This window comes from Dicentrarchus labrax, unplaced genomic scaffold, assembly GCF_905237075.1.
Source record: "Dicentrarchus labrax unplaced genomic scaffold, dlabrax2021, whole genome shotgun sequence".
Lineage (NCBI taxonomy): Eukaryota > Metazoa > Chordata > Actinopteri > Moronidae > Dicentrarchus > Dicentrarchus labrax.
Window position 1 is genome coordinate 1838909 of NW_026136714.1, and position 23446 is coordinate 1862354.

The 23446-nt window shown below is 40.3% G+C and overlaps 1 protein-coding gene across 2 annotated transcripts in view; it reads right to left on the minus strand.

The window, feature by feature from the left end:
- Window positions 1-23446, minus strand: part of si:dkeyp-14d3.1 (transmembrane protein 132C) — a 148348-nt gene that overhangs the window by 123564 nt on the left and 1338 nt on the right. The gene's annotated exons all lie outside the window — the stretch shown is intronic.

The following is a 23446-nucleotide window of genomic DNA, read 5'->3' on the forward strand; positions in this document are numbered from 1 at the left end:
GTGCTGCTGCCCCGCTGAGGGACACAAGGGTGCAGCCGGGCTCCAACCCTGAACCCAGGCGCAGTCCTATTTAAAGCATCAGTTAGCTGCTTCTGAGTAAACACTCCAGACGCCCCAGACTTTGTCTTTACGACAGGGAACACAGATTTCTGAGCAGCAGAGCACCACAGAGCAATTTGTATTTTTCCTGAACAAGCAGGAGCTTTCTGTTGTTTGTGGGCAATACTTGGCACCGCTGACAAATGAAAAGCTTGATAGTCCTGCAAGACAGAACCATCTTCCTCTGGTCCCTAGGTAGTAATGTTAGTCTCACTCTCCCAGTCTGATGTCTGAGCTGCTCTCTCCACAGGACTGCAGACCTTTACTCTCTGTGTTGAACTGTGATTCATTGTCGTCACAGGTTACATAAAGGATTCAAATTCGCTCACACTTGTGCTTATACTCACAAGCTGGAGAATATAAGACTGTACCCATAGATAAGAAAAAGCATGTTAAGTTTCTTATTTTTGACTGGATCCACTGTTGTTATATTATACAGTTATATAGTTATTGAGGTTTTACATTGTGTAGCAACAGGCTCCTCTAATTTGTTTTTTAAATTTCCTTTTTGTGCAAACACTCCTTTATCAATGAGGACCAAAAGAATGTCTTCCAAGCATTACAAATAATGAAATCTCTAAAAGGCTGGATGGTTTGTTAAATCTCTGGCTGCTCCAACAATATTTGACATCAGCAAACTAGAAAAAACAAGAACCAGACGAAAATGACTGGGCCTGTATTTACAATTACAAGTGCAACAGAAAAGCAAGTACAAGGGCTTTTGAATAACAGACCTTGTTGTTGCCGTCTACCTATAAGGACTCATTTGAATTCTGTTTAAAGCAAAGCAATGAGGCAAATCTTGTGTACAAACAAAATCTAAAAGCGCAGTCATCTCTTAATAAAATGAGTAGCTATTCTAGTGGAAAGCAGGAAATGAAACAGAAAATGGAAAATCCAATACAAATTAGGATCTTCTGCACCAAACTGTTACTGTGACAAGTAGCAGAAGATACATTCCGTATATAATAATTACTTATGGACTCTCTGAATCAATGATAAACAAGGTTTAAATTGATGTTGATTTGGCTCAGATGTGATTTAAACTTAATCTTTAAAAGGTCTTTAATGCAGGCTTATGCAGGAAGTCTCATTGTGTGCGTGTCCCTGAACAGTGGAGAGCCAGTTCACCTAGCATCAGCATATGCATGCAAACCTTTTTTAGGACCAGTGCCTGAAAACTGACGCTGAATTTATAAACTGGAAAATAATCCCATCTCAAGCCAAATAAAGCCTGGAAATCTCCAGACCCACCTCCAACATAATCAGAATCAGCAAGCCTGCGTTATGGATTGGAATTAATAAATCATACAAAGCTATTTCAAGATGAATCACTCCCTCCTTTGTTCTAGGGAGGAGAATTTGAAAAACACAGTACAAACCTACTTTTCAAACTCCAGTAGTTGTTTGTTTTTCTGTGCAGCGGGGGGTGTAGCTCAGATTTCTGGACCCCCTGAGAGAACATTGCTCTAGGCACTCCTGTTTAATAAAATCATTCTTTTGGAATCTGCACGGGCCCTCTCAAGCTGAGGCCCCTGAAACTGTCACCAACTTTCAGCTCACTAGCTCGTTCGCTGAGACCGGACATGATGCAACTACATAGTTAATTGTTGCTGTCACAACCTTTGAGGTAGATCCACTGATGCAAGTGTCTTGTCCCATATTACAGGATCCTAAAAGTCAGAATTTATCTTGGTTGCAGGGTCCCTTAGGCCAGTTCTCACTTCACACTGGATACAGTATATGAACTGTATATTATTAGCACCATAACAATAATGTGCAGCAGAATTATCTGTGTTCAAGGAATAGTTGACATTTTGGAAAATGTGCTTTAAGGGTAAGATGAGAGGATTTATACCACTGTCATGTCTGTACAGTGAATATGAAGTTACAGCCAGCAGCCAGCTAGCTTTGCATAGCATAAAGAATGGAAACTGTGGATGTATAACGAGAACTGGATACAGAGTTGGAGGTGACGCTCCGTTAATCAAAAAACAGAAGGCACTGATTTTCAGTGAGTAATATGTAATGAGATTCGGGTACATTTTCAAACCCAACATTGGTATCAAAAAATATTTGGCACTTGTGTTCATCCGCTGGCACCACCATATCAGATCTATAAACAACTCCCAAGTCAACCCTTGTTAACTCCAAATAGCTGTCACTGTAGGAGCCGTGTGATAGCAACAATCACAAAGTCAATATTGTCGTAGATGTAGCAGCACTAACTGCAGTTGCACTGTAGAGATTTTAAAAAGGAACGTTAAAAGATACCAAATTTGCTAATTATATAATATATATAATATAATAAAACTTTCAGCTGGCAGAGAAATGCAAAGGCTAAAAGAAAAATAATGATAATTCAACTGAGAAAAATGTCTATTTCAGCATACATTTTATGATCCACATCATTTATAATTAAATTTCCCTATTGTGTGGGATTAAATTGTAAAAGCATAGCCAACATTATGCTGAGCCAGTTAAATTCAAATGTTTGAATCTCTTTCTTCATTTCCGATGTTTTAATAAAAAGGGATGTTTCCCCTCTCTTTATATAGACACGTTGTTGAGGCTGTGTTTTCTTCATGGAGCAGCTGTCAGGACCTCTCGCTGATGAGACCTCTGTGATTGCAGCATCCAACAAATACAAAGGTTGGTTGCTTTATTAAATGGTCTTGGTGAGCGTGCATTGTGAAAGCAGTGTATCCCTGCACATAAGTAGTTACTGTCATTTTTACATAATATAGCAGCGTAGCTCTAATGGATGGCAATGTGGGTCAGTCGGTCCGCCACTTTTATTTTATTTTTTTACAGATATTCACAGTTCTGTTATGATGAATGCTAATGACTTTGGTCATCCCCTGACCTTTCCTCTAGCAGCACCATGAGATTGACATTTATGGTTTTTGAGGGAAATGTCTCAACAATTATTGGATGGATTGTCATATTCGATACAGACACTCGTGTTTCCCACAAGAGGAACTGTAACAACCGGTGATCCCTTAATGCCTTGATTCCACTGGGCACGAGACTGTGACTTTGCATCTGCAAAACAGTTTAAGCAGTTTTGTTCCACTTTATACCCCACCAGGAGCGTTTCAGAAGTGTTAAGCCCGCCAGATTTTGTTGACTTGCTCAGATTTAGTTGATTTGGTTATTTTTTCTTGATTCTTGTGCTTCTACCAAATTAGTAGGCTGGTTGGAGGACTGCACAGGGTGTTTTATTTTGAAAACTGACCAGATTCTCTATGTTGTTTCTGTGTCTGACTTCCTGGCTCGGCCAGCCGCATATTCTCAGAAAACACAGCAGAGAGCTTCTTCTGGGACGCTTCTGAAATACACAGGAGGAATCACAAGCATTGTCTGGAACAACAGTGATCAGCCTCTGGCCGCACTGAGCCAGAACACGACACAGCGGGGCCTGGTGGAATCAAGGCATAACAGTTCATCATCAGGTCAAAATCTTTATGTGTCAACCAAATATACCTGCAAAACTAAAGACATTCCCATCAGCCTCAGTTGCACGCTGTGTTCGGTGCTTATTAGCAAATCTTAGCATACAAACACAATAAACTAAAATGTGGAACATGATAAATATATCAGCTGTTAGCATTGGCATTGTAAGCCGTAACTATCTCAAGTTCGCATAGAAGAAAAGGATTTGCAATCTCTGTCTGCACTGATCTATTTCTGTTTAATCTACTTTCTACGGCAAATATACAAGCACACAGCATGTAATAACCTTACAAAAGTTTCAGTTCCAATTAGTTAGTAATTAGTCATCATTTAAAAATATCTGATGCCACTCTCGCCCATGCAGTCAATTAAAGCTTTCCAGTTTCTGAGGTTACCAGTCATGCGTTTTTCTGTGAGACAGGGCTGTGTAGAGGTGAGCAGGGGAGAAAGGCAGGTCCCAGATGAGTGTTAACTAGCCAAGCAGCACCCCTTCTATACCCAGCCTCGTACAGGCTCACTCATCCTATCACTGGGGCTCCACGCAAGGATATGTAGAGCTGGAATAGGACTGGCGGAGCGAGGAGCAGCCTTCACACTCGCAGAGGCCGAGTAAATGAACAGCCACAACAGAGGACACCAGGGAAGCAGAGGCCACGTTCCTGCTGCCCACTCCTGGCTGTAATAATATGGGTGGACATCGAAGTGAATGGCTGCCTTGTCGGTTGCTTGTCTTTCTGCTTCATCACACACATGTCAAGACAGACAAGAAATAAGGAACAAGGACAGAAAGCTCAATAGGAAAAAGTAGCAACAATGGACAAAGTATTAGAGAAAAGGTGGATGTCACTGTGATACCTGGATTCTCTTCAGAGAATCGGTTTCAATAATCTATACACAAGGACCACATACAAAAGGGTTTTCAGACACTGTAGTCTAAATGTGGTTTTACAAGAACAGAAAATGGCCAATCATATTGCAAAGCTGACAGAGAAACACTCTTTGTTGAGGTTTACAATTACACTCCCTTTGACCCTCATCGTGACCCTGAATCACTCTGAGCTTTGCCATGAATGCCAAACAGAACCGTCTTAAACATGAAGGATGAGAGAAAGCTCTCTAGTCCCATTGAATTACCCACATCATATTTCTCACCATGTTCAATTAATAAGGGCTATTGAATTTGTGACCATGCGTCAAGAATAATAATTACAATATTTCCTTCAAGGATCATTTGTGGATGATTTATGCTTTTGAGTCACCAAGAAATCCAAGAAAGAGGGACTGGAAAAAGAATCAATACATGACACAGTATGGTATTACTTCATGCCAGCCTCCATAGGAAAGAAATCATTCAGGCAGATAGAGGTCTGTGGACTCCGCCTAGCTGATAAGCAGGAGTCATGGAGGAGGGAGGCAGCGCCACAATGCAAAGTTTGGGAATCTTCAAAGGGAACATGTTACACAGGTAACTCTTCTTTCAGATGAGCTGAATTCAATGCACAAAACTGTTCTTGATTAGGGGTCAGTTTAAATTTGTGTATGTGTGTGCTGGCAGGCGACTGAGGGACCTGCTGGGGATGTTTGTTCCCTCGCCTCTAATGGATGGCCACATTTAAGACGCTAAGAGCTAATAAAGAGTAATGGGCCTTCGGCTTCGCTGGGGAGGAGGAAGAGCTATTTTGAGTTCATGAGAGAAAGCATCATCTCGGGGATTAAAGAGTATCGACCGATGAAGAGTAAACACTGCAATGCCGTGCTGCTGGCCTATTTGGTGAAGCTGTGGATGGAAAAGACGAACCCAAATAAGCGCCGCTGTTAGTGGGCTGGCAGGGTCAGCGGGGATGTCATTAAGGGTTGCTGAGAAGGGCCTCCAGGTGCCGTGAGGAGGCCTGATATGTCTAGAACAGTGTTATCACAGCAGGAGACTGCAGACTGAGTGGCAAGAACCCTGGGCATCCTGGGCATCCTGCGAGCCTACAACAACACCTCCTTTGTGCAATCTAGTGCACATGGCTTGAGGGGAAAGGGGATGAGAGCGTTTGGCTTGGGTCGGGAGGATGAGACAAGCACATATCTGTGTGCCAATCAGTATTCCCGTGGCCCCTCCGGACTTCTCTAAAACATAAACTGGGCTCCTTAATGAATCCCTTCCCCTCACACTGGCCTTTATTGCAAAACGATATCGTAAATCAGGCTAAATACAGAGGCATTCGCGGGGCAGAGTCAGTCGGCCTCTTTGTGGGTGCAGAGGGACATTAAATGGTGAGTGAGCTCTGTTAGAACTGAGGACAGTGGACACAAATCCAACAAGGCCACCTACTGATAAGAGCTCAGTTAAGTCGGAAATGATATAATTACATATCAAATAGGATTATATGGGACAATTACATGACAATTGATAATAATCAGTGTATCACTGAAAATGGAGATCTGTTACTGTAATTTACTTCTCTTTGTTCTTCAATTCTATCATAGTTTCCCAAGAAATCACATTAACAGTGCACCAAAGAAAAGAAAATCTAATTGAGAGAATATTCAACACAAGCAAAGATTGATTACGGGTGTTGACGCCTCGTCTGTGATTTTGCAGCTTGAAAATGAAGTACTGTAGCTCTCTGATGAGTGAGAGGAACAAGTGGAGGCCTCTGATAATGAAAGTGGGTGTGGATAAAGCCATAACATCTTTCTCCTAAAGGGTCAAGACACATCAGTTAAAACTTTAACAAAACCAGCGGACATAACTTCAGAGTTCAACTGTGGTCAACTCCAAAGACCTCACAATGAACTGTTCTCACCTACAACCTGTTAAATCCAGACTCGTGAGGTTTTAGAGGGCTTGCAGAGGAACCAGGGGATCATAGCTGTAAAAGTTAATTAAATCAGTTTATATAGTCAGTTCAGAGGGAAGATTTCCCCCAAATCCCTTTATTTATAGCAAGGTGTGAAAAACAGAGCTTGTAAATGAAAGAGTTCTGTATCACAGTGTCTCTGCATGCTTAAGTGCCTCCTTATCCAACCCGGCTCTCTCCCCAAATCTACTGGTAAACCTCTCCCCAAGGTCACACACATATAGGATGATAAATTCTGCCTGGAGCTCTCCTGACAAGGCTGAATCCCTGTAAATGCAGCCACACTGCAAGTCTTGGTTACGCAGTGTTTATGAATCTGGTGTCTACTGCAATAGAACTTAGGTTCATTGCTAATGAATATGCGATAATTATGCTGATAATTGACCTTGATTGGATAATACCTTGCAAAACTATTAGGCTATAAATTCTTAATGTGGATGTCTTTGAAATTGAAACTGAATGGTGCATTCGGATAAATTGCTGAGCAAAATTTGGAGGCAGTACGAATGTATTCAATGCCGATAGAAAGAGGTGAATGGAGAGAAACAGGTGGAGATTCACTCCAGGTGCAAACTGAGGCAAAGATATTTCTGCTTAGAATGAATGTTTCAACTTGAGCAAGAAATGAAGAGTCATGAAACTGATCATTTGCACAAAGAAAGCAGCAGAAAATAAAGGGAATGGTGGAAGATTATTAGTGACGAGTTCCTGCTAAATTATAAAGTCTGTCACAGCTTTTAGTTGAACAGAATACACATTTGGTTTGTGTTATTGCAGCTACGGACGAACTGTCATGTTAAGGGACAAAACAGATGTTGGGTGTTTGCGGCCAATAAACAAGGACGGCAAAAACATTTGAAAGCGTAAATTGATACGATTACAGAAAGAGAAAAGCTTTGGTTTGTATCCACATGAGTCCACATCGAAAAAAGGATTTCTTTGAACCATCTGTATTCAATACCAGATGCTCCATCGTCTGAAATTTGACAGCTGGTAGCCAAATAACATAAACTGTGTCCCACCATTACTGAGAGATGTGAGTTTTTAGTGCATTCACACTAAAAAGTTACAACATTAAGTCAAAGATGTCATCATGCAGACTATATTGGCTTGATTTGTTACTGTGGTAGCAAAGTATTAAATCTTTGCAACAGTTTGCTTTCTCTTTCTTTAGTTTAAAATTGGTATTAGCTTTCAGTTTGAGTTGGTCAAGTGGTCTGTTTTTTCTCTATTTCTTCATTTTTCCATTTCTGGCTATTGTTGAAACAAATGTCTAACATGTTGACATGTATGTAAAATTTGAATAACACTAAGATCACCATTCATTTACCTTCTACAGTAACTGCGGGCCACTGCCTAACGTCAGTGCAACTACCCATTCTGCTGTCACTCAGCAAGCAGCAGCACTCACAGAGTGGCGGCACCGCTAGATGGAACACACAAACCGATCACCGTGTTTTTCAGTTCGCTGAACAACAATGATGGCTCCCATAGAGGCATAGCATAGACGCTGCTAGCTTCAAGTACCTGCTGCAAAGAGTGGCACTGAAGGGTTTTCTCAATGGAAAAGAAGTTCGCCTGTGATAGACAGATGGTTCATCCAATCACCTGCTGGGTGCCTGACTAACAGTTTCCAACAATGACCTCTCAGATGGGTCTGCGCAACAAATCACTTCAGTGATATTCCGACTTTTCCCCTGGCACCAACAGCTGGCAAAAATGTTCACTTATCTATGAAATATCTTAACATCTACTGGATGGATTGGGAAAAAATGTACAGACATTCATGTTTCCACCTTTTGGCCAATAATGATGGAGTTAATTCAAAGTTAGTCCTTTTTCTGAGGCGTCTACATTATTTTGCCGGTGCCCAGCATGTGTAATCATTGCTGTGGATGTACAACATGTGCTATTCTGGTTAATATTATTTTCAGCATCAGTGGCACTGAAAAAAACAGACCTGCATCCCGAAAGCATACAGGTTTATGGATCTGTATCCAGATCTGTATATCATATCATATTATATCATATTACATCATATAAAAATAAAAATAAAAATCTGTCAAACATCCAGTCTGTAATCTTCTGCATATGGACAGTATCTGAGATGGAAAGTGTCACCACCTTGCATTTCACTGTATTTTTGTGCATTTATTCCAGGTTCAAAAAAATGTACTCATAAGTCTAAACATTGAAATAATACGTTTAGTCCCAAAATAAAGTTGAAAAACTTAAACTAATATGTTTTTTGCTTGAAACTTCAGAGCTTAAAATGTAAGAAATATATGTCCCTTGTATCTAGCTAGACACACCCTCAAATGAGATGAAACTGCTAATAAAGACAAGGCAAGTGACATTAAGTTTCACAAAAGCTACCAGGGTGTCAGTCTCTCACTTCACGTCAAGTAATGTTTCAATAACCAGTGCCTGTGTTCGTAGCTTAATCATATTGTGCAACTAGTTACAACTATCTTCCAAGAACCACAATACCGTGACAAAGACAGTTACCACAGCATAGCTACACACTAATGATGTATTATTTTTAACAATGCACTGGTTGATGTTGCACTCTGCACAGACATTATCTGACTTTCTTTTCTTGTTTCTTCACCTTTGAAAACAGGTCATGGTCTCTCCTTTATGTGTTAGTGTACATTCTGCACTAAAGTATACCAAGCATTGACAGTATATATATATATATATATATATATATATATATATATATATATACCAACAGACAAAAGAAAAAAGAACAGATAGAAACACAAAAGAAAAACCCACTATATATCTTTAACCTCTGCATGCGCACATAATGATATAACATCATTTTCTTAGCAACATGATGGCTTTGGCTTTTGGGGTGTATGATTCTCCAGCGGGTTGTGCGCACATCAACCCATACAGCAAGGTCAGTAATATATATTTAGATTCTTTTAATCCTTGGAAATATAAAAGTATGACGTTCTCTTCCCCTCGTGTCCATTTACCCCACACTGCCTCGTTCCCTTGTGAAAAGAGCTTTTATTGTGGCTCCAGATGGACTGGCTTAAAATCTGCTGTTTAACCTAAAACCTGTCAGAGTGGGAACTAACTCCATGAACGAGTAGATCTATTCTGGGCCGTGAAAAAAAGAGAAGCTATTAAAGCGGAGGGAGAAATATGTTTTTATTTCAGACTAGTTCAGAAGGAAAAACAGCGTGCTTTCACAACACTGACAAAATCTTATAGTTTTAAAGAAATATTTCCAACTAGCAATGCGACAGGGCACAGTTTGTTTTTCAAGCCTTCCTGTCCAGCTGCCAAGCGAACTTCATTTCAGTGACTGACGGCAGCTCACTCTACACTGCAGAAAACCTGTCTGTAGAAATCCTGGAAGACTAGACCATTCCTCTTGAGCCAGCAGTACAGACGTGGGCTTTCTAATGTGTCAAAAAAACTCGGTAAGGAAACAGAAGCTAATTATAATTTTAGTTCTACAAACAATTCTTGGACGCAGAGCAGCTCTGCAGGCTGAAAAAAAAAATCTCACTGTTTGAGTTAATCCTCAACAGGCCAAGCTAAAGCACCACGGTTTTTCCTGGCCAACTAATGTCAGACTGAACCCCTGTGCACAGCAGAGGAGGGAGGGGGCAGCCAATATTATGAAGCCTTGTGCTCTTGCTGTGAAAAAGGAAAGGAAAAGTAAGGTAGTCTTGGCATATTTACTTAACCCTGTTAGCCATTACACACAGTTTATCTGTGGAGTTCATCCTAGCAGCAGCCCGTAACCAAGATAATGGAGAGAAAAAATATTTAACTCTAAAATATGTAATTTGCCTTAAAAAATAATGTTCCATTGAGTGTAGGTAATGTTGATTCACGCTCAAACCGATAATGTCGTCACCGATACAGTCGTGACGCAGAGTATTCTTCAGTGACAGTTAGCTAATGGTATATTGAATAGTTTATTTAGTATGCTATTTGGAATACAGCCTTACACTCAGCCAGAGCAATATTAATGTCCCGTGAATGACGAAGACAGCCAAAGGCGTCTGTAGGTCACTTTTTGGTTTCGCCTTGCTAGTTCGGCTACTTGTACTTCAGGTTAATCAATAGAGAATACAAATGTCCCTGAAGCATTGGTTAAAAAAGCTTGTTACCGTACTGTGCAACATTTCCTTTTTCCTTCACCTCGATTTAGCTTTAAAAAGAGAGTACCATACAAAAATGTTCCAATTTAAATGACCATGAGAGAAACAAACTAAACATGTCTAACAAGTCAGCCTTCCCAAAAAATATGTGCTTTGCCCTTCATGAACTCATGCACATATCTTAATGAAACATTTCTGTATTCAGGTTGTTTGTGTGTCAGCCGCTCAGCAGACGTTCACCAGCTCTGTTCAGACTGTCTGGCTGGAAAAATAGACCATAAAGGGGAAATGGGTCATTGCTATTATAGAACCACAAATAACCTCATTTTCTATAAACTCAAACTAAAATCTATTCATTGTAATACAGATATATATCATTTTTTAAAACATATATAAAACATCTTAAAAGAAAACCATAGCCAGTGTGGTCCATAACACTGTAGTAAGCCCTAGCTTGCCTTGCCGTGGTAGGGGTTTGCCTCGGTAAACATTTAGTTATATATATTAAATTCACTTGCCACTTGATGTCACACTAGCACCAGCATCTCAGACTAAAACAATGGGACAGAAACAAAACAGAAGTCTCTCAAACCATCTTTGCCAGTCCAACAATCACCAACGCTGGTTTGGTCGAAGTGAACCCTTAACTCACAAAAGGGCTGCTATGGCGTTAATTCTTTGGGACAAATGTGCCATCAAAGTAGGTCCAATAAAAGTGCTTGTTTTTTGCCAGGGAAAGGCTCAGGTTGTTATTCTAAGTGTCTGGAAACCTTAAGGAAAGGATCCCGACAGAGACAGACCCTTTGTTTCACCAGAAAACAGACGGAATTCGCTCGCCACCAGACATCATAGACAAAAATGGTAATTTTATCTCGCTTATCACTGTAACTTCATTCGCAGTGGACAGAGACAAAATAAAACTTTCTTAGTCTTTCCACTGTTCTAACTCTGCTTTTGTTGAAAGAAATCCTTAATTCACCGATATAGATGATAAAAACAGCAGTTCCAGCCGCTCATGGAGCAGACCAGCAATGGAAACAGACCACAGAGAGGCTGCGATAGCAACACAGGCAGAGGGAGTGAGACACTATTCTCTGCTCAGGACAACCATTATGTATAGGAAATAGTTGTTTGCTGTTCTATTTATGTTTTAAATCTCATATATAACCTTTAACTAAAGGTTAAGTAAATAAAAACATGTACAGCAGTATTACTGGTGATAGTAATGATCTCAGCCGTCTAGGATGTCTCCACATATTCCACAAGCTCTGACATTACTCTGCAAAACAGTAAATACCGGAGCTATTTCCTATCAACTTTATACTGCCCCGTGGTGTCACTCTGCCTCTAAAAGACATGCTTCTGGGTGTAAAATATGACTAACTGTATAACTCTGAGACAGCTTCTGTAGCTTCATAAATTAGGTGATGCACTGAAATGCTATAAAACATCATGTTCACAAATATCTGTATGCTTAGGTGCTCAAGAGAAGACAGTGATATCTTATTAAAAGTATCACTAAAAGAGCTGTTCATACTTGAGAAGGAGAAAATCCAACAACATGAGCTCGACTCCAAGAACATTTTCTTATTACATGCAATACTCTTTTGGGCTGTTGTTTGGCAGTGCTGTAATTTGGTTTCAATTCTCCAGAACAAAGAATTCAGCATTTCAGTTCAGTGCATTTAAGGTTCACACCTCCTTATTCATAAACAAACCAAGCATGAAATCACATGGACCGACAGGTCACTCGCTCATTGGATGACGAGTGGCAGCACTACGTACTGTGAAACCTGAGGGGAAAACCAAACAAACCTCATTCAGATGACTGACAGAATGTCATCCTACACTTCTACTGTGCTACAAGGCTTGATTTATTTCTCCTAGCTCGGTCTGAACTGCAGCGAGCTAATGAATATATAGTTGGAGCTGTAGTCAAGAGCAGAGCTTGTCATGCATCAGGTGAATTTGTCTGGATTAGCTTTCAAAGAAATGTCACACGCCCTTATCCAATATCAATAAATTCTGTTATAGGCCCATGTTGCTCAAATCACACCACGGTCTCACTGAAAGTGGATCAAGCCCTACCTTTGCTGGTGGTTTCAGTCCCAAGGGTTCAAATTAGCAGTATTCAGAGCAGGTTAAATAAACCTAATTAAATAAACACCAGCCCCAGAGGAGGTTAGGATAGAGTTGTTTTTGATTTGTGTGGCTTTTATTGAGTCATCTGATTAAGCGTTTAAAGGTCCAGTGTCTAACATTCAGGAGGCTCTATTGGCAGAAATGGAATATAATATGAATAGGTATGTTTTCATTACTGATAATCACTTGAATATAGGAATTGTTTTTGTTACCTCAGAATGAGCTGTTTATATCTACAAACGCGTGGCTCACCTTCCAAGAATTCTGCCAAACAAACCAAACACTGGTTCTAGATAGGGGTGTTTGCATTTTTTGTACATTTCACAGCTAGTTTATCCTTTCTACCTGCAAGGGGAAGCTGACGTGATCTGCAACAACACCTCTAGATGCCACAAACCCCTACACAGTGGACCTGTAAGTGTAAGAGGTTTCTCTGTGTAAAAACGTGGCTACACAGGTTCAGTCCCAACATTAGCATTAATATGATTAAACCATACTTCTTCTAGTCCCTGGTACTCTCTGTATCGCTGCTGCCCAGTTGTTACACCATAGGTCTATTTCTTACAACATGAAGAGATATACCAAAAATAAATCACAAGTTCACTTCCCAGTTCCCTCTGTGAAATTGTGTGCGACTCCAGATCCCTTATCAAATAATTGATAGAATTCTACCATATCCTACGCTTTCAGGTTTTATGTAGTTTGTATGCTTTTGTGTGAGAGGATGTGTGCTTATGTTTTTTTGTTTCTTGGCGTTTGTCTCAGAGGTGAGCTCATGTTTACTGTGCCATATCACAGAAACAGAGAGTGATTCTTCACCTCTCATCGGTCTTCATTCACAGGAGGCTGCTGTCTCAGAGATCAGCCCACCTCTCTCCGCTGGCCAGCTCGCAATATATTTCCAGACATATTTCTCATTTGGACAAAAGTTTCCTTGTGCAGGTCAGACCCAGAATATTTCTTTGGATGCACCACCCTGGCTTCCATCTCTTAAAAAAAGACCAGATAAGTACAACACTTGACATGCTTAGTTGTTTTATAGGTCCTTTATCCTTATCATGCTGTATTTTGTCCCACTGCTTTTCCCTGACATGGATATTGTTAAAGCAGCCACGCTTACTTCGAGTATGCAGGGGAGCACTGTTTGTGTGGTAAAATTCCCATCCTCTGTCAGAGCAATATATGCTTGTGTTAGTTCCAGACAGGCTATAAAAAATACAAGCCAACAGAGAAATGCCATGGACTGACTCAACTGGCAAACTGCTCACAGTCTCTTCGTTGTTCTGGGTTAAATTAGCCATCCTACACATGGCATGTGCAATTAGGGATGGAGCACAGATTACATCACTCTGGATTTCAGCGGTTGCCATAGTCCCTGAACATCTAATTACGAGCTTTCACACAACAATCTTCAAGGTTCTCTGAGAATGCACAAAAACAGCATGAAACTATTCAGTAATAGTAATCAAATGCAACCCACGAGGGCAAAGAACCACTTGCCAACTGCTTGTTTGCACTTATCTCAGGCTTATACGAGGGAATAGTTTGCGCGTCCTCTGAGCGACTCATATGAAGGCTTCCATCATGAATCCCTTGGCCAAATCGATTTCAGAGCCAAAAAAGATTAAAATCTTAATATTGTTTTCAACATGTGGCACTTAAAAGATACAAACTGCCACATGATTTCTATGTTCACAAAATGCATGTATCATTATTTAAATCCACACTACTTTTTTACCATCTAAACTGTACTGTAGCAAATATACTGAGGACTGAGTGAATGCAAAGACAGCCATCATATCAGCCTCCCTCCACTGCCTGCCAGTAAATTTAAGAGTCAATTCTAAGATTGTACTCTTCACCTTCAACACAGTCAATTATCTGCTTCCAGCCTACATTTCTGAACTTTAACCCATTACATGCAATTCTACACCCTTGGGTATTTCAGTCAGTAACTAACTGCTAAGGTTATTACTGTTTTATCATTTCATTCCCTGAATTGTCTTTTATTATTTATTTATTTCTTGTATTGTGGTGTATTTTTATGACATTTTACAACCTTTTTGTGAGGCTGTACTTTGGCACAATGGTGCCTTGAGCTAAATGGTACATGCTAACATGCTCACAATGACATACTGATACACAAAGTACTGCTGAGGCTGATGGGAATGTGATTAGTTTCCAGGTAACCTGATGGTTTGTTACACAGTCACACTCACCAATCAGGTCAACAAACTTATATAACAGTCAAACTCTTACCGAAAACATATTTTCTCTCAAGAAAAGTCTTCAGTGCTGTTCTTTGCTCTTCTTTCGGTGAAGAAATACTCTCCAGTTCTGATATAACAGATGTTAACAGCAGCTACACTAACTTCTTTAGCTACTGGCTCTTACTGAAGTATGAAGTAGTTCCCCATAGGACGCTGATTGGTATGATCCACGGTCGTTTGGACACAAGCACATAGATTAAAGTCTGGCAAAGTGGATTCTCGTCTGATCCTGTTATTTCGTGATCTCGCGAGTCCATTTGCCTAGCAATGTTTATTTCCAGGTAATTGCCGAATGAAAAGTGAGTGCAGTTCATCCTGAAAGGAACATGGCTGTCTGCCACAAATCCAAACCATGGTCATCCACCCAATGGTTGTTGAGACATTTCACATAAGTCATTAGGATTCATCCTCTGGATGTCACCATGAATGTCTGTAATTTGAGCTCATTCATCAGGTTGATGTTGAGTTATTTCAGTGAATAAGTGAAACATTTGGGGACCATGAATGTCTGTACAAAATATTTCAGTCTGGGCCGAAGTGGTGGACCAATCGAGAAACCAACCGATTCACATTGTCATCCATGAAGTCATGGTGCGAGCATGTCTAATAAAAATGATTATGATGTAACTAATCCAAATTCTTATTCCAAGCAGGTGGTAAAGACAGCATTTAGTGTTGCATTAACATCCTTTTTCGATTTTATTCAAAATTTGAATAAAATAGCAATATTTTTAGGCTAACCCTTCATTATCATTGGGGTCATTCTGTCTCAGCTTGGTGTGTCTCCTTCCAATTTGTGAGAAATTGAGGGCCTCTGGGTTAAGAGAAGAATCTGCAGCAGCAGATAGTGGCTCAAAACTGCCAGCACTTCTCCTTCTGGCCTGGGCGACAGGGCCAATGACTCACTATTGCCACAGTCTATGTTGTGACTGGACAAATGTAATCCTCCCTCGTCATCAGCTCACTGTCCCCTAGCACGAGAAAAAACAAGTATGAACACTGCAGGCCAACAACGTCCTGGAGGCTGCCAGGCAGCGAGGACAAGATGACAGCGTGTAAACATGTCATTGCTACACATGTAGTTGAAGATCAGGACAAATCAATATCAGGACAATGTTTTTTGGATCCAGAAAGTCAATGTGTATAAGAGGACTTTTGTGCTCTTTGTCTAAGAACAGTCACGCTGACTCAGTGAGTTCACTTGAGGGAGTTCATTAAGTTAGAGCCACTCCTGCCGGACTAACTTGTACACTGATTGTACTCTGAGGTGGCCATTACTTTCACACTGATTAGGAACTGGTGATTGTGTCAAGACTGATTGGGGAACGCACACATACACTGGCATTCCAATTACACCAAGTACCATCCAGCCAATGGTCAAAGTGTACTTCAGGCCATTCACATTTAACTGAGTTGTAATAAATGAACAAATGATTATTCTGTGGAGGAATTTCTGTTTGAGTATCAAAGCAGCAAGAAACGTCTCACATCCTATAATCAGTGCCACACATTTGAAAGTGATTTTAACTCTCTTTGTAATTGAATGCATACTCTGTTTTCTAACTGACAAAGAACTATTGATAGATGCAGCCTACGTATAATGAAATACAACATATAGTCATAGTCTGTATTGCACATTGTAGCCAGTCACTAGATAGGTCGATATTCCTTTTCTTTTTACTTAAACACACAACAACAGCTGCACTAATCAATATTTCTATATTAACAATGGATAATGTCTTTGTGACTCTGCAATTCTGCTCAGCTCTATAGAGCATTTAGCAGTTACAGAGTCAGATGCTTTGTTTGTAGAGACCAAAACAGCTAAAAGGCCTAAATGAATACTAATGTGGAAGTGTTTTACAGCTATTAAACCTCCATAGATTAAAAAATCATATCAGAAAGAGTCATAATTGACCTTGTTTGTAGTCTGAGTTTTACAGATGTCTCTTTAAACTACTACAAGGACTTTTAAACTGGTTATGAAACAGTCTCCTACATAAACAAACAACCATTTTCAAGATTGGCTCTTTCTGTAGTCTTAGTGCCTACGAGGCTGTACCACTTTTGTCCACAGGGGCCGCCAGAATCAACAAAGAGGAAAGTTCCTTTTAGGGGCAGTTAAAGTTTTACTTTAAGTTAATAAATACATTGATTCTAGAGATCATATTTAATTTTTTTAAGAAAAAACATTGATTCATTTAAAGTTATTTGCTTAGATGGTAGGTGATATTGTACCATATTTGTATTATCATTGTGATAGTGCTTTGCTGCTTTGTATTACTGATACTTTGTTCCTGTAAAACAACAAACAAATATTGAGGAATACTAAAGCAACTGTAAGCCACTGCTGTTGATAGTGAAAACAAGAGACAAGCATGGTCATTCAGATAGAATAACAATGTAATTATTTGGAACAGAAACAAACTTCAGTCAAAGTGAGCCACCACAGAGCTGAAATTTTAATCTGCGACGTCACACCGATGTAAAGCCAAGAGCTGCTGCACCAGCAATAAATATGTTGATTTCATATAGTAATTTCTTTTTATACCTAAAAGAGTTTTATATTAGGCTAATGCTCTTTGATTCACATTATAAAATGTGCTGTGTCACAGGCATCTTTCCATCTACCATAATTCATTCTTCATGCAGCTGTGCATTGGTTTGCTGTCACAGATGAGAGAGCACAACAAACTCTTCAGTCTTGTTCCAGCCACAGCCGACAATAGTGATTATTCACAAACAGAAAGGACTGCTCAAGGGATAAAACTAATATATTTTAAAATTAAAATTCAATGGTAGTTTTTAGGCTGCTGTTCAGCATTCTAGTGCACGAGCACACCACTCTGAATCTCAAAGAGGCGCACGACTCCCATTTTAACATAATCTCGACAATCAATCAGCCACACCACAAAGAAGTCAATGGGCCTTGACAATATGTACCTGTCAGATCATTGGCTCTAATGCATTAAGCTCTGATGCCTCTGATAGACAGCGACAGCGCCGCACACAACCAAGAGCTCCACTCTCTCAGATATAGTGACAGTCTTTTGTCCGGCCACCTGCCTGTGATTACTCAAATCAAAAACGCATAACCAATTGGAGTTATGAATTCATTGCTGCTGACAGCAAGGAAGCAAGACCGGCTGAGAAACAGTGTATAAAAAGCTACAACAGGCTGGAAAAAGAGGAAAATATACCTGGGATACTAAATAATTCTTCACAGACTGTGATTTTAATATAAAGTTTAGCACAAATGCTGATGTTATTTTTTTCTCCTATTCACATCTGTGCTTGCACCGAAGACCCAGTTACAAGGAAATAAAGTTCTTGGGTGAATTCATATTGTTTAAGCCTTAATGCAGGATATATTACATAAATATCTAATACTGCGGGATGCTGTCTTAGCAGTTTTTGTTTCCAGAGAAAGCTCCCAGGCTAATGACATTTTATTAATGTATTGAAGTAATACAAACATAATCCACTTCTTTGTCTGGTGGATTTTTTTGGGATGTTTCAATAGCTTTTACATTACAATAAACAGTGTAAATCAGTTTTTTCTCTCATATTTCATTCAGAATAGAAAGGCTCAGCTGTTATAAAAAGCAGCACAAAATTTTACAGTAACGAAGTGGGTTTCAATATAAAGACAGTAAATGCATCGGGGGGTTTTACGGGACGTTATCTGCAGGAAATAAAGCACCATATCTCAACACTGTTAAGATGTCTGAACGGTATGTGTGGGAGAACGTGTGAAAGAGAGTTTCTTTGCAGCCAGTTGGCTGAAATTGTTCTGTATAGTTACACTGTAGCTGCGTTTATATTAAAGCCCCCTGAGAAACCAGAAGAAAACAGCAAGGCATATGTTTAAGAGCTGCGTCCATTACTAATGAACTGCATCCCAGAATTTTCTGAGTGAGCAAAGTTTTAGAGTCCGTTCTTGTATTGCAGGAATATTACATCAGTAAAGTATGCACTTGATCCTGCCCTAATGTGACCACAGGAGGTGGCCACTTCCAGAGTCACATAAGCCAGAGAACTGCTGCTGTGGCTTACTGTATTCAGAAGTCTGTTGTATAATAGGGGAGTTCAAATCTCCAACATCATTTTCTCTTCATCAGTATTCAACGTAAATTCAGAGGGAACTTAAATGTGATGTGTAAGAGTTTTAGCAGTAGAGATGTAGGGAAGCATTCATAGAGTCCAGAGGTTGAATCTAAATGACTGATGTGATCCCTCTGACTTTTCCTCTAGCGCCACCAGCAGGTCAAACATTTCACTTATTCACTGAAATGTCTCAACATCAACCAGATACATTTGCACCATTTTTTATATTCATGGTGACATCCAGAGAATGAACCCTAATGACTCCTCTGAGTGAAACATCTCAACAACTATTAGATGGATGACGGTGGAATTCGGTACAGAACATGCTAAACTTCGCTGATGAACACGGCAGCCGCTGCTTGCTAAGCATCCGCATGTTAGAATTCTCATGTTAGCATTTAGCTCAAAGCACTGCAGGGACCAGTCACCGCCTCACAGAAGTCTTAGTCTTGTTATAACCTTATTCTACCACACAATACGTGTTTTTTAAAGCCCCCCTCCGGTCAAAAATCAGTGTTTCTTCGTGTTCCTTCAGTTGGATGTTTGACCTTCACTGTGCAGAATGATGTCAGAGTTTGACACTAGAAGGCTGTTTTTACATTCATCTGCTGAAAGTGGAAAGTTTCTCTGTGCTCATTAAACAAATGATTTTAAGGGGCGGGGTCCACCAGTATGCTTTGTGACATCACACTGGTCCAGCATGCAACTTATACAAGTGAGATGTAGGAACCTGAAGCCACCAGTGCACATACCCTGAGAATGCACTTTACAATGAAATAGGAGACATCTTGTGTCCAGAAAACTTTAGAAATGAACAGAGGAAAGAGTTGGTCACTTTTTACAGATTTTAAAATCATATCAAACAAGACATATGTCTTAAAACATACCTGGAGGAAATCTTTAAATTATAAGTTCTATACCTGTCAAATCTAAATTGAAATTGCCAATGCAGCCTGAATTCATTTCTTTACATTAAGGTACGAGTCGGAGTCGTTTTCCCTCTGTTGCACCAGTCGACGCAGTGTGACTGGAGCTCACAGTCTGGCTGTGAACTGCCCGATAGATTTATGAGGAGGAAGTCCTCTGTTCAGACACAACTATCCAATGATGATCACAAGCACTGCATCAGCATGTTTGTCAATTATTACCACCCCCCCCCCCCCCCCCCCCCCACTGGCACACACACATTAAAGACAACCCCTCCCTTTAAAGCTTTTACACAGATTTCCTCCATTCACCTTCTCTAATCATGAAATTTGATTAAATTGAATGTGAGATCACGACAGTTATAAAGAGTCAATTAACACAGGGCAGATGTGCTTTGTGGAAATATTATAGCACATTACACTGATGATGTATGAATTTATGGGGGCAAAAACCCTCTTTTTACTCAGTGACTGCAAAGCAACAATGTATGCCTCCCACACGCACTTTAAGTATAATCAGCATGAAGAGCAGCACAAGGGAGTCCACCCACTCAGCCTGTTTCATAAAATGGCCATTAAACAAACAAAGGTGAACACTTTGACTTACAAACCTATGGCGTAATTGCACCGCAGAGAAGTTCAAACCCAGCTTGCATCGTGCTGCTACTGTGTGATTTTCTTGCCCTTTCTCCTTCCATGAAGAGAAACTACGGAGAACACCTACGTCATGCCAAATTGGATTTGAGAGAAGGGAAAAATCTGCCTCTTTTTATCAGTGTCCTCGTCATAAATCTCAGTAGTGCACCACAGTGTGCTCAAAGCGCAGCTGTAAGATAGCCTTGGTAAAAATACCACCGAGCCAGGGATTTCTTCTGTTCTCTTCATGCTCTCTGATCCATAAATAAACACCATAACTGAGTTAACAGCAACAAACCAGCAAAATTACATTACAGGTCTTTCTCCAACGCAAGCTCACTTAAGACAGAGACTCATTTAAACCTTAACGATGTGCGCCTGATAATTGATGAGCTGTCAAAGGTTTGAAACAGAATTTAAGATTGGAAGGTCTCAATGAGGTTTGCTGGACTTCAAATCTTCCAGTGGAATGACGGAAATATGAAAATATCCACTGATGATGAAATCCGCCCTCTTGGTTAACTGCCGATTGTCTTTAATTCTACAAAAACCGTACAGCTGCAGTTTAATTTCAATTTGACACTGAACCAAAGAGGCTGTCATATGACAACACACACATTCTACAGCCATTTCTAACACGATAAATCTGCCACTGTTGTGTGTTTGTTTTTGCACGGCTGAGATTTCAAACTGAACTCACAGTTAATAGATAACCTCACGCAACTCTCTGTTAGTCCATTGATCTGAGCCATTTTTCTGTTTTTCCAGCAAGTTTTAAAAGCACACCATCCTCCGCGCATGCAGTATGTTGCTCCTCTCTCATTTCTTGGTTCTTGCTTGCTCAAGGACATGAGTCACAAGGCTTAAAGGACTGCCAGGGGCAAAAGAAGAGGAGCTGGATGTGTGCCACAGCACTGGGGCGCGGGACCACAGCAGTGGATCTTCCTGAAGACAATTACAGATAAAAACTCTCCGCTGAGAAAGAGCCTAAGCATCTCTGCGGGGTTAACAAAATGTTGGTGTTCCAAAAAAACATTATAAAAAAATCCTACAGGACGAGCCGAATCCCCCGACAGGGATATAGAGGCACGAGGACAGACACATTGCGGAGACAAGAGACAGCATGGGCTATGTGCTTAGTACTTAAAGATGTAGACTGAAGGCTATCCTTGCTTGATCCCCTTTTGGATCTCGTTAAGCTCAAGGATAAGACGAGGGAGGGAAGATTAGATATTCCTCCTAGGAATCCCAGCGAGGTGTCTCCCCGGAACACACCTAGCGGCTTCCATTAATAGAGAGGACAGCCTTTTGAAATATAAGGAATCAGACCAGTTGTCTTTATCTTCACTTTACCACAATGACATTTTCTTTAACAGAATTCAAAACTGAACTCTCTCTCTCTGCCCTGATGATATTTCTGCTTTTCCAAACAATAGATATAGTCACAGAATACCAGAAGATTCCCCTCCCTAATTATGGCTTCATTATGCTGTGCAGGCATTTTAATAGCATGGATCTGATCCTCTCATTTCCTGGAGAGTGTTATCAATTTTCATCACTATTCACAGTGAGAGGCTGTGTCCTGCAGCTTTATGACACACAATGCTCAATTAGTATCATACTGTGTATGGTTACTGAGAAGGCCTCGGCATATGGCAAACATCATTACCGTACACTTCAAGCCAGTGAGTCAGCGCTCACAATAGAGGCGCTGTCAAATGAGAGTCATCCCTTTGAGCTCTGAGAAAGGAGTATCATCAAGGTGTCCGCGTGAGATGCAGTTGGAGGGTGTTTAGCGTCGACTCTCTTGAAATGCTTGACCTTAACGTCTGTGGGGACTCAGTGTTTGTGTTTATTTTATTTTATTGTGTCTGAGGAATGATTGGTTGTATACACAAATACAATCAGATGATGATTGCTGCCCTCCGGACAAAATAAAGACAAAGAAGGCACTGACACTGAATAAGAAAGGTGGTTTTCCTTGCAGTTGATGTTGACTATATGTAGCTACAAAGCTGAACAAATGTCTTTTTAAACTTAAAGACATAACTCAAGTTCCAACTGAGTGATAAATAGAACGCAGCTAAAGCCAGGTATTATCCAGAGAAAATAGTCACAATAGAGGGCAGGATACATTTTCCAAACTGTATTTTAGGTTAAACCCTTTTCCCACAAGACAGAAGGGATTCATTAGCTAGACCACTAGCTGTCCTCAGATCTGCACATTCTGGCTGCAGGGCAGCCACAGTAGATGCTGCTTTCCTCCCTGTGCAGCTAAATGACTGATGCAATGTCATGTGCATAGAAAATGAAAATGATCACTGTTTCAGCGAGAGCACATAAAAACAGAGAAAAGGTGCAGATATGTCTTTACAAGGTGCAGTGATTGTCATGTTGTGATCTGAAGCCCTCTCTCCACTGCAGGTTTCTGTAACTTTTCCCATAAAATAATTACGGGCTTTGAGATGAAATTTTGATGCAATAAGCTGACAAGCCAAGAGGTAATAAAGCCCCAATGCTTCTGTCTTACAAGAGAAACCCTGTCATGTTGAAATATTCATGAGATAAATGTTATTTAAGGCCAGAGCTGCTCTGGGTGTGTTGCAGGTGCAAAGACACTGACCATAATGAATAATGTATACAGTAACTGAGCAGATATCAACTCTAATTGTTGTCCTGGAGGATAACTTAATTAAATAAGATTGTGGCAAATATATTAAGATATATTGGAGCATGACATCCTCACAGCAGTGACTCAGAGGATCTTACTGCCCTGCTTCCCTCTGTTTCTCAGGTAGGATTTGTTTCTGATACCTGGTAAAGCCACGCAG